At 43.5% G+C, this 13,360-nt stretch overlaps 1 protein-coding gene across 1 annotated transcript in view; it reads right to left on the reverse strand.

Moving 5' to 3' along the window:
* Positions 1-13,360, reverse strand: part of STPG2 (sperm tail PG-rich repeat containing 2) — an 874,725-nt gene that overhangs the window by 358,739 nt on the left and 502,626 nt on the right. The gene's annotated exons all lie outside the window — the stretch shown is intronic.

A 13,360-nucleotide genomic window follows, 5' to 3' on the forward strand; every position in this document is an offset into this window, starting at 1 on the left:
AAGGAAAAAATATTGCATTTCTTTTCAAAATTGACGCTCTATTTTTGTTTATAGCGCAATAAATAAAAACCGCAGAGGTGATCAAATACCACCAAAAGAAAGCTCTATTTGTGGGAAAAAAAGGATGTCAATTTTGTTTGGGAGCCACATCGCACGACCGCGCAATTGTCAGTTAAATCGTCGCAGTGCCAAATCGCAAATACTGTCCGGGTCCTTTACCTGCATTTTGGTCCGGGTCTTAAGTGGTTAAAGAGTGAGAGTGCTAAAAGCTGAAAAATGGTCTGGGCAGGAGGGGGGTTTAAGTGCCCAGTAAGCAAGTGGTTAATGTGCTTGCCGTGGCACAGGAAAAAGGAATGCTAAGCTAGGTAGAATAATTTGTAGCTAAGCAGAAGGCCAAAAGGTCCAAGCATTGTAATTCAGTTGTCAGTTAAGCAGAAAATGATTTGCTTCCCCGTTCACCTGCATTTCTAATCCTGTTTATTAATTGCTCACACATCATCCAAAATGAGGTCTCAATTGAAATGTGAACAAATACTGCTAGATGATTGTTTCTAAAGAGCATTGGAAGATGAGAGGCAGCCTGTCATTTCATAATAGGAGAGTCTCATAGTATTTGGGGTTACTGGCGAATACAGCACACGCTTGTATAGATGAAAATGCCAGATGTAAACAGACAAATCTGAATGTCATATTTCATTTGGTTGGAAGTTCGAACGCATTTTAATTGGACTGCTTTTATTTATGCAGCGCAAAAAAAAAATGACACGCAAGGTTCTCTTTTTACATTATATTACACTAAAGATTCCTTCCCACAGTAGTTTTTGCTGCTCATGTCATCAACAATGTAATTGCCATTTTGCCTTTGGCAAATGTCCCCAGTGGCACTGTGAGAACCAGAGCTGAATTCTAAACAGGTATAAATGCCTCAATCACTATTGGCATATTATACATGACCCAGTTGGTTCATGCAATTAGTAAAGTATACACGTGGTGACCTCTGCTGGCTAGTCAAAGAATTATCCTAGCTCTGCTGCACAGTAATGTCTTTCACTTTATTCTTCATTAAGTTAAATAAAATATTCTATATTATACTTGCTGAATTTGTAGAAGAGTTTTAGATTAGACATAGCAAACAAGTAATTGCATTGTGTTGGGTGCATTAAGTTAAGTTACAGACACTTCCATATTACTAATGCTACAAGTAAAGTTAAAAAAAATAGAGAAAAAAGTTTATTCTATACTGTTGTCTTAATAGCATTGCTTTAGAAGAAAGCAAAACAAATCTGAAGTTTCTAGATTTTCAATGCAATGAAACTTAGGGCCAGATTCAGGTACATTAGCGCCGGTGTAACGTAAGCCGTTTACATTACACCGTCGCAAGTTTTCAGTTTTAGTGCCCGATCCACAAAGCACTTACCTGGAAACTTGCGGCGGTGTATCGTAAATAAGTCCGGCGCAAGGCGGGCCAAATCGAATGGGCGGCTAACATTTAAATTAGGCGCGCTCCTGCGCCGGAGCTACTGCGCATGCTCCGTTTCTTAACTCCCGCCGTGCTTTGCGCGAAGTGACATCATTTTTTCGAACGGCGACGCGCGTAGCGTACTTCCGTATTCCCGGACGTGTTACACAAACGACGTGAAATTTTAAATTTCGACGCGGGAACGACGGCCATACTTTAGACAGCAATACGATTGCTGACTAAAGTTAAGGCACCCAAAACGACGACTAACTTTGCGACGGGAAACTAGACTAGCGGCGACTTAGCGAACGCGAAAAACCGTTGTGGATCACCGTAACTCCTAATTTGCATACCCGACGCTGGTTTACGACGCAAAATCCCCCCAGCGGCGGCCGCGGTACTGCATCCTAAGATCCAACAGTGTAAAACAATTACACCTGTCGGATCTTAGGGATATCTATGCGTAACTGATTCTATGAATCAGTCGCATAGATACTCTGAGAGATACGACGGAGTATCTGAGATACTCCGTCGTATCTCTTTTGTGAATCTGGGCCTTAAATGTTATCTATCATAAAAAGTCATGACTTTAGGTTGTAAACTGCTGGCAGGGTAGGCATCTATAGGTACCGTCCTATATCCAGAGGTATCTTCCAGAGTGCCCCAATAGCCTAAAACTCTGAGTTCCTAAAGTGATGCTAAACAATACGTGTGCAAACAATATACAAAAATTATGTATAAATATCACCGCGCTACCTGTAATCTATATATATATAAAACTCAACGTGTGTGTGTGTGTGTGTGTATGTATGTATGTATGTTCCAGCATCACGTCCAAACAGCTAAAGATATTAACATGAAACTTGGCACACATGTTACTTATATGTCAGCAACAAACATAGGATAGGTGGTTTAACCCTTACCCACCCCCATTTGCCATGGTCGGGGTTTTCCTTTAAAGTCCCATTCAACTCTATGGGAAATACATGTTACTTCATAACTTCCAAACGGCTGTACATATTTCGATAACACTTGGTCACATGTTACTTATATGTCCACTTAAACTATAGGATAGCTAATTTATCCCTTTACTACCCCCATTTGTGAGGGTCGGGGTTTTTGTTTAAAGTCCCATGCAAATCAATGGGAAATGTATGTTCCCACATAACTTCTGTACGCCTGGAGATATTTCAATAATACCTGGTTCACATATTACTTATATGCCAAATAAAAATATATGACAGTTAAATTAACCCTTACCTACACCCTTATATAAAAGATGGGTATATTTATATTACTATGATTTTCCTCCCCAAAAGGTTAAGATAGGAAGACCGGGCAACGCCGGGTATGCAGCTAGTAACATATAAATGACAGCCAACACCACAGAATATGATCAATTCTGCAGGCAAACAAACAAGTGAAACAAAAAAAATGTAGCGCTAAATATATGTGAACTGGTATACAAGACTGTAATACCAATCTAGTAACGTATAATCATAACATCAAAAGTGCTCAAAAGTCCGTAAATAAAAACAGGAAAAAACCAAGATGCCTTGGAATAGTAAAGTCCCATGAGATATGCAAAATCAATTAATCCAACAAAAAGTGACTTGACGTTGAAAACATGAAGTGAAGATCTATAGTGAATCCACCACCAAAGTAAAATGGAGGCTTACCAGAATGAGTGGACCCAATTAAGCATATACTTAGGCTTAAAGAGTGATGGTATCCTGATTCCAGAGGTATCTTAGATGACAGGCAGAAAGGAGATTTCCAATGCGATGCAGTAAATGTACCAGAAGAGAGGATTATCCCAATATCAGCCAATGATGACAAGGGCTTGAGCCCATATAATCAATTCAAAAACTCAGCGTGTGGAGAAGGATAAAAGAGAAAGCAAAGATGCACATAGTGTAAAACTGTATATAAAAGTCTACTTGGCAGTAAAAGGACATGAAGTTTACACTCACATTTCAGCAGATAAAATCAGGCTTATAATCATAAAAGCAGTAGGATCAGCGGGTCCCGACGCGTTTCGATCACTAGATCGTCATCTGGGGTGCTGAAATGTGAGTGTAAACTTCATGTCCATTTACTGCCAAGTAAACTTTTATATAGAGTTTTACACTATGTGCATCTTTGCTTTCTCTTTTATCCTTCTCCACACGCTGAGTTTTTGAATTGATTATATGGGCTCAAGCCCTTATCATCATTGGCTGATATTGGGATAATCCTCTCTTCTGGTACATTTACTGCATCGCATTGGAAATCTCCTTCCTGCCTGTCATCTAAAATACCTCTGGAATCAGGACACATCACTCTTTAAGCCTATATGACCCACTAAGTATATGCTTAATTGGGTCCACTCATTCTGGTAAGCCTCCATTTTACTTTGGTGGTGGATTCACTATAGATCTTCACTTCATGTTTTCAACGTCAAGTCACTTTTTGTTGGATTAATTGATTTTGCATATCTCATGGGACTTTACTATTCCAAGGCATCTTGGTTTTTTCCTGTTTTTATTTACAAACTTTTGAGCACTTTTGATGTTATGATTATACGTTACTAGATTTGTATTACAGTCTTGTATACCAGTTCACATATATTTCCTTAGGCCTTGTACACCAATTCAGCCCAAACTGATGAAAACGGACTGAAGTTCCGTTTCATCAGTCCAAACCTACCGTGTGTATGCCCCATCGGACTTTTGTCCTTTAGACCAAAGTTTTAGAACTTGCTTTAAAATCGGACAGATGGACGTCTGACCGATCAGTCAAAACCGATGTTTAGTACGCAAAAGCATTGGTTCAAAACCGCATGCTCAGAATCAAGTCGACGCATGCTTGGAAGCATTGAACTTCGTTTTTTTTCAGCACATCGTTGTGTTTTACGTCACCGCGTTGGACTCGATCGGTTTTTGAACACATCAGGCACATCAGACCATCAGTCCATCAGTACATCAGACCATCAGGCCATCAGACCATCAGTCTGTTTTCATCAGTTTGGCCTTAGTCTCTAAAAATAATCCACATACATCCACTACTTAACGGCCCTGCAATCTATCTTTCATGAAATAGTTTTACTGTGTTTTTCTGCTTCCTTTTAATGTCATTTATGAGCTCCCAGACCTCTCCTTTTACCTCTGACTGTTTGTTTGGAATGAGCAGTGCACTGCTAATTGCAGTCATGCGCACTGCTCTGTGCACACTATAAACCCTATTGTTTCTTTTTTTTTTTTTTCTTTTTTTTGGAGATTTGAAGGAGGCTGAGATCTTAGGCCCCGTACACACGACCGAACATGTCTGCTGAAACTGGTCCGCGGACCAGTTTCAGCAGACATGTTCGGTCGTGTGTACGGCCGATCGGACAGGTTTCCAGCGGACATTTGTCCAGCCGACCGTTTTCGAGCAGACAAATGTTTCTTAGCATGCTAAGAAACATGTCCGCTGGAAGCCTGTCCGTCGGACATGTTCGGTCGTCTGTACAGACTCACCGTACATGTCCGCTTGGCCGCCATCCCTCGCATGCGTCGAAGTGATTCGATGCATGCGTGGAAGCATTGACCTTTCAGGGCCGCGCACGTCGCCGCGTAATCGTCGCAGCGCCGGCGCGGCCACGTCACCGCGTATCGTGTACGCGCGGATTTCTGTCTGATGGTGTGTACAACCATCAGACAGAAATCTCCGGGGAGAACATGTCCGCTGAAAACGGTCCGGCGGACCAATTTCAGCGGACAGTCCGTCCGTGTGTACGAGGCCTTAAAGTACATATCTGATTAAGGAATCCCTACTTGAATATAGTGGTGCACCGAAATTTTGGCCGCTGAAAATTATCGCCCGGAAACTTTTCTCAGCAACTGGCCGAAAGTAGAAAAAGGGCCGATAATTGGAGCGCAAAAGAGGGCGTTCGTAAAAGGGGGCGGTCCTCTCTGGGTGCCACACTATTTCTCCTGGTGCGCCCCTGTCACAGTCCTCCTCTCCATCCTCCCCCTCTCTTTGCAAGTGTCCCCCTCCTGTCATGGCAAGCTCCCGCTTTGTCATGGAGCTGGATTGAATCGCCAGGTGGCGCTGTAACAATGTCTCGCCTCCTAGACCGGCTTCTGTGATAGAAGGTACACTGATCCTATGCCGAACCTAGGAGGCGGGATATTGTTACAGTGCTGCCTGGCAATTCAATCCAGCTCCATGACACTGGACACTGGCTGCATCTCATAGGCACCAGTGAAACTGCATGAGCACTGGTGAGACTGCATGGGCACTGGTGAGACTGCATGGGCACTGGTGAGACTGCATGGGCACTGGTGAGACTGCAAGGGCTCTGGTGAGACTGCATTGGCACTGGTGAGACTGCATCTCATGGGATCTGGTGAGACGGCATAGGCAATGGTGAGACTGCAAAGGCACTGGTGAGACTGCATGGGCACTGGTGAGACTACATAGGCATTGGTGAGACTGCATGGGCACTGGTGAGACTGCATCTCATGGGCTTTGGTGAGACTGCATGGGCACTGGTGAGACTTCATAGGTACTGGTGAGACTGTATCTCATGGGCTCTGGTGAGACTGCATAGGCACTGGTGAGACTGCATGGGTACTAAGTGTTTAAGTTTAAATACCGGTAAGAGATTGCAGACATGATACAAGAGATGGTCAGAGACTGCAGACTGCATTTTTCTTGAGCTTTTCTTGCACTAAAGGTGCCAATCATGGCCAACAATAAATCCATGTTAATTTTAATTGATAATATTAATTAAAAAGTTAAAGATAATACAATTGGGAAAAATATATATATATATTTTTTTAAAACTGTCATTTTCAGTTTCGGCATCCAGCATTTTTGGTTTCAGCATCAAAATTTCCATTCGGTGCACCACTACTACAATATTTACTTAACAACCAGCGATGCTAGACTTTTGGTGGTTATACCTGGATGATGCCTGCAGTCACTGTATACTATTATTGATGAGAAGTGTGAAAAGCCCATTCACAATTCTAATCAATAATATTATACATTCAAAATATACTACTGATCTCAATCCACAGAAGTGTTGGCTCCCTGTCACTCACATTTGCACATTGGCCTTGGGGAATTCACAGTGCTCCCTGCTCTCTACCTCAGCTCCCATGCCAGACATCTCTAATCCTCTGTTCACATCTATGCATCTGACTTGACTATGCATATGTCCATCCTGTCCCTTACAACCATTACGTATTCCTATTATTCAGCTACACTATTATACCATATGGTTATATCTCGTTATAGATCACCATTGCATTCGCCCCTGAAGAGTTGGTACACCCCCAACGTAACACGCCAGTCTTACATAGATGCATGATGTCCATACAGAGGATTTTATGTATTTTATATTGTTTTACTCTAGATTTTCCAACACCATCTAGCCCTTCCAGTGGCCCATGTTGTGCAAGACTTGTCTTTACCTCATAATATGCCAAGTTCCATGGCATCAATATGTATATGTGGTTTTTAGCATGCCCTGCGTTTATGCGATTTTTGTGTATGCAATTTTTTTGTCATTCAGTATGCTGTACATGATCTCACAAGGTATAATAAAATGCTCTTTGCCAAGACTGCTTTTTGGTATACATCTCTCATTCAAACTCCACCTTTTTTGTCGGAACCCATATAAGCTATACTGTGCTTTATATCCCACATGCTTACTCTATATAGTTATTGGCCTCATTCAAAGTCCCCCTGACCAAACTCTCTCTCTTTCTGAATTTTTTTTAAATAAAGCAACAGTGTAAAAATGTAAAAAATAAAATAAAAACATTTAACCACTTAGCAACCGGCCCATAGCCAAAGTACGGCAACAGGGCGGTTGCTTAACTAATTAACAGCCTTCTAAAATCGCGTTCCCCCTGCAATACCCCGCAATACTCCGCAATACCCTGCAATACTCCACAATACCCCCGCAATACCCTGCATTACTCTGCAATACTCCGCAATAACCTGCAATACTTTAAGTAGCAAAGTTTGGCGCCATTCCACGAGTGTGTGCAATTTTGAAGGGTGACATGTTGGGTATTTATCTACTCGGAGTAACTTCATCTTTCACATTATGCAAAAACATTGTGCTAACTTTACTGTTTGTTTGTTTTTTTCAAGCACAAAATGTTTTTTTTTTCGTAAAATTGCTGCGCAAATACAGTGCGAGATAAAAAGTTGCAACGACCACCATTGTATTCTGTAAGGTCTTTGCTAAAAAAAAAAACATATATAATGTTTTGGGGTTCTATGTAATTTTCTAGCAAATAAATGAAGATTTTTACATGTAGGAGAGAAATGTCAGAATTGGCCTGGGTGCTCCAGAACACCTGAAGGTGCTCCCTGCATGTTGGGCCTCTCTATGTGGCCACGCTGTGTAAAAGTCTCACACATGTGGTATCGCCATACTCGGGAGTAAAAGCAGAATGTGTTTTGGGGTGTAATTTTTGGTATGCATATGCTGTGTGTGAGAAATAACCTGCTAATATGACAATTGTGTGAACAAAAAATAAAAGAAAAAAATCTTGATTTTGCAAAGAATTGTGGGAAAAAAATGACAACTTCAAAAAACTCACTATGCATCTTTCTAAATACCCTGGAATGTCTTCTTTCCAAATAGCAGTCATTTGGGGGGTATTTGTACTTTTCTGGCATGTTAGGGTCTCAAGAAATGAGATAGGCCATCAGTACTTCAGGAGTGCTCAATTTTCAGATATTGGCACCATAGCTTGTGCATTCTATAACTTTCACAAAGACCAAATAATATGCACCAATTTGTACTTTTACCAAAGATATGTAGCAGTATAAATTTTGGACAAATTTATGAAGAAAAAATACTAAGGGCCAGATCCACAGTGAGAGTACGCCGGCGTATCTACTGATACGCCTGCATACTTTCAAATTTCCCGCGTCGTATCTTTAGTTTGAATCCTCAAACCAAGATACGACGGCATCTGGATTTGATCTGACAGGCGTACGGCTTCGTACGCCTTCGGATCGTAGATGCAATACTTCGGCGTCCGCTGGGTGAAGTTTGCGGCGTTTTCCGCGTTGGGTATGCAAATTAGCTATTTCCGACGATCCACGAACGTACGCGCGGCCGTCGCATTCTCTTACGTCGTCTCTAGTCGGCTTTTTCCGGCATATAGTTAAAGCTGCTTTTTTGCGGCGTATAGTTAGATTTGCCATGTTAAATATGGCCGTCGTTCCCGCGTCGAAATTTGAATTTTTTCTTTTTTATGCGCAAGTCCTCCGTGAATCGGGATAGACGTAAGTCACGTCTAAGTTTAAAAAATGACGTCCTTGCGACGTCATTTTGCGCAATGCACGGCGAGAAATTTAGAAACGGAGCATGCACAGTTCATTCGGCGCGGGGAAGCGCTTCATTTAAATGAATCACGCCCCCTAATCGCCAATTTGAATTCCGCCGCCAGAGATACACTACGCCGCCGTAACTTACGGTGCAAATTCGTTGTGGATTTGAAACAAAGCCAAGTAAGTTACGGCGGCGTAGCGTATCTTGGATACGCTGCGCCGGTGCCGATCTATGTGGATCTGGCCCTAATTTGCTAAATGTTATAACAGAAACAAAGAAAAATTCACTTTTTTACAGAATTTTCAGTCTTTTTTCTCTTATAGCGCAAAAAAAAAAACAACGGTGATTAAATACCACCAAAAGAAAGCTCAATTTGTGTGGAAAAAAAGGACGAATATGGGTACAGTGTTGTATTATTTCCCAAAAAAAAAACTACTAATTTATTCTCTAGAAAATTCTCTGCTTTAAAAAAATATATAGAAATGTTTGAGGTTCTATTTTTCTAGCAAAAAATACTGATTTTTACACGTAAACAAACGTGTCAAAAAAGGCCTGAAGCTGAAGGATATATATATTTTATTAAACCAGAGTTTAGTGTAACTTTAACTATGCAGATACCCAGGGGCGTAACTAGAAATCACAGGGCCCCATAGCAAAATGTTGTATGGGGCCCCCCCGGATTTACTTCCTTTGCCGCCCCAAGGCCGGGTCCTTCAATGACGCCCCCCCCCGCCCAAAAAAAACTAAAAGTCCCCCAACCCTGAAAGCGCACGGAAAAATCATACGGGTGGACCTACATATAAAATGTATAAGGATTGAGGGGTGAGCTGTGTATGGGGGAATTTAAGGGTGATCTGTGTACGGTGTGCAGGATTTAGGGGTGATCTGTGCACATGCAAGTACCCTCCTTCCCAAGTACAGAGCTCTCCTCTCCCCAGATTAGTTTGGAGCCCACCCTCCATCAATACACATTCCTCTGGCATCAACCCCCCTTCTTCCCCCTTTCAGTAGTGAGCATTCCGGTCACCCAACTAACATCAGAGATGGGCTGCAGAAGAGAAGCTGTAACTCACTGCATGTCCGTGGAGCATAGGGTGACCACGTGTCCCGGATTGCCCGGGACAGTCCCACATTTTGCAGGTCTGTCCCAGGCACCTTCATTCCAGGACAATACAGTGTCCCGGAATGAAACTGACACAGCCACCCCCCCGGCCAATTTTATGACCCAAAAAAAGGCCGTCACATCACCGCTTTACTCACTGACGGTACTTGCCCTGGCCGGGAATGCCTGGAGGAGCACAGTCCCCGCCCCCTTCTTGTGATTGGAGAAATCATAAATCCCACCTGATTTTTGGGAGGGGGGGGGTGTCCCTGAATGGTAGTTTGGAAATGTGGTCACCCTAGTGGAGCAGCTCCTGTCTGTGTACACCCCCCCACCCCTTCCCCCCTCCCCTCTCTGCTTTCACATAGAGATAGATAGACAATGTGTTTTGTAGAGCAGAGAGGGTTCTAAACGGCTGTCGGGAGGAGAGCGCTATCACTTGTAAATACAGCAGCGCTTCTGTATTGACAAGTGACAGTAGAGAGGATTTTTTCACCCCTGTGTTTCCGCGGCGCCCAGGGCTGCTGTTAGAAATCACGGGGCCCCGTACAGCCTACCTGACAGGGCCCCCCTAAAAAAATATCAAAAAACAAATATTTTTGCTAACAATACACCACAAAAATCATTTTTAACATACACAAGCACAAAAAAAACTTATAAACTTACAGGGGAACTGGGCTAAATATACAACAGGAAAGACAATTCCCCTCTTCCTTCCCCATCAGAGTTTCTGTCTCTCTTCTGGTGCTTTGCAGGGGTTAAAGAAGGACCCCGAGGTGGAGCATCTTACTACTGCTGCTTGTGCGGGTGGGATATGTACTGCGCCAATCACATGGGATGAATAGGGGAAGAGGGTCAGCAGGGATTGGCGCAGTACACAGTACACATCTCACCCACACAAGCAGCAGTAGTAAGATGCTCCACCTCGGGGTTCTTCCTTAAGCCCTAAAAAAAATGGGGTGGGAATGAGAACCATGGGGTAGGGGAGAAAAAAGGGGGGGGGGGGTAAATAGGGTTGCCACCTCATCCCTTTAAAAAGGAACACATCTGAATTACACAGGTTCTGAGGCTAATTTAATGCAGATAAGGCACCAAGTGAGTTTAATTACCTCCTTAATCAGCCACAGAACCTGTGTAATTCAGATGTGTTCCTTTTTAAAGGGATGAGGTGGCAACCCTTGGGGTAAAAGTGGGGGTGGGTATGAGATGGGGCAGATAGATCGCTGTCAAGGAGACTGGAGAGGGATAATCAGAGATGGGCATGGGGCATACTCTAAGCTGGTAATAAATAGCCATAGTATAAAAAGTAAATGGGCTGTCTGGCAGGAAGGGGAGAGGGAGTGATCTCCATTGCCTAGTAAAGAAAGTGTTGGGGGTGTGCAAGGTGGGGGGGGGGGGGTTTCCAGACATTTGTAATGTTTGTAGATCCTGGGGGGGACACACACATGTGTGAAGGTAAAGTGTCCGCAGGGGAAAAGTCAGGGAAGGGAGGGGGAGAGATAACAAGTATCTGAGAGGAGCAGTGTGACAGGCAAAGATGAATGGATCTGTGTGAGGACGACAGGGAGCAGGACGGCCAGATAGTGTCTGAGGAGGGGAGGAAGATGCCAGGGAGAGAGAGCATTGCAGACACAGCCAGATAACAGAACTGACCTGTACACTGTAGCAGAAGAGAGCCAACGTGAGGAGACCTGTTACCACTGCTGCCCGAACCTGCTGGGAGGAAACTTCAAAGGCCCCCCATGCACCTAGGACCCTTGGGCAGTTCACAGAAGTGCCTGTGCATTAAGACAGGCAAGCTCTCCCCCGCTCTCACAGTGTCCTGACGAATCTCCCAGCTTTTAGGGAGAGGAAAACAGGCAGCGCTGGGGGGAGACCAGGCACCTATAGGACATAGAGGATCACATGTGGTTAGAACAGGGAGGCAGATCGGTGCGCTGTGACAGAAATATTGCCGACAGGAGGGAGAGAAACACAGCATCGTTCTGTAACTGTCACAGCGCACCGATCTGCCTCCCCATCGGCGGGCCCCACTCGGCTGCGGGCCCCATAGCGCCTGCGTGGGTCGCTATGGCGGTAGTTCCGCCACTGCAGATACCAACTAGCCTGCTCACCTGTGCCTCCTATTTGTCCTGCCATTGTAACATGCCTCCACAATGACCCTGTCAGCAGTTTATGACAGCAACATAGATATATTTTACAGTACTGTTGATTCAGAGAATAAGGTTAAAGTATTGTACAGTATACACAAGGTTCCAGGTTTCCACACTATTAAGTGGACTTCAACAGTATACATTATTGAGCATTATGGTAATATGAACTCTACTTTTTCCTTAGTCCCTAACAGAGTAGCTGCACAACATGATATCATCTTTTTTTTTTTTTTTTGCAGATGTTAAGGTATTAAAGTGACTAAAACCCTAGTGCCAATAAACCTTTTCTGTGCAAAGAAGATAGTAAATACTTATCTGCTCTCACTAGCCTGTGCTGCCAAATATCACTTTAATGTAGAAGATGACCCTGGTCCTGCTGTTGGTCTGCTCACTCCTCATGAATAACTAATGTCTCCAGAAAATTACAACTTCAGTGCATGAATAGCATCTTCTATTTTTGTTTTTACATTCCTTTTAAGAAAGGAAACTAATGCTGGTATAAATACATACATTTAAAAAATAGAACACAATGCTAGTCTCTCATTGTCCTGAGCACATCCTAAACTCTCTAATTTGCACAAGATATTTTATGGGTATAGGAAAAACACGAGTTACAGACATGTACAAGAGAGGAATAACTTGAGAAGAGGTTCACACATAGAAACTGCCCGAGAGGATCACATATGGTAACTTCTTGAGAGCATTATGCATGGGAATTTCTAGAAAGGATCAGACATTGGGAGTGGAAGACAGGATCACATAAGGGAACTGTTTGATAAGCTCACACATGGGAATTGCTAAAGAGGACAACATAGTGGGAACCAAAGATGCCGGAGGACCAGACAGTATTGCAGGGTGGCTAAAGCGATGCATTTATCGCTTTGACTCTGAGGAAGAGGATCCTCCCTCAAAACGTGTTAGCCACCCTGCAATATCGTTTGGTCCTCCAGCATCTTTGGTTCCCACTATTTACCTATGAGGAACCGTTCAGGCCCTGACTTGCTCACCTCCTGGAGGGGCAATTTTGAGGACAGCAACCTGGCGCTAGCACACAGCAAAACCCATCTCCACCATCAGGACCTCTGGCGAAGACTGATTAAAGCTTACATCTCGCACCTTGGGTGAGCCCACTTCACCAGCCAGGGGGACTTGTACATGGAACTGCTGGAGAGGCTCACACGTAGAACTTCTGGAGAGACCCACACATGGAACTGCTAAAGAGTCCCAAATATGTGAACAGCTGGATAGGCTTACACATGAAAACTGTTGGATTAGCTCACACATGGAACTACTGGAGAGTTCCACACTGCTCAGAATGCTGG

This window comes from Rana temporaria, chromosome 1 (assembly GCF_905171775.1).
Source record: "Rana temporaria chromosome 1, aRanTem1.1, whole genome shotgun sequence".
NCBI lineage: Eukaryota > Metazoa > Chordata > Amphibia > Anura > Ranidae > Rana > Rana temporaria.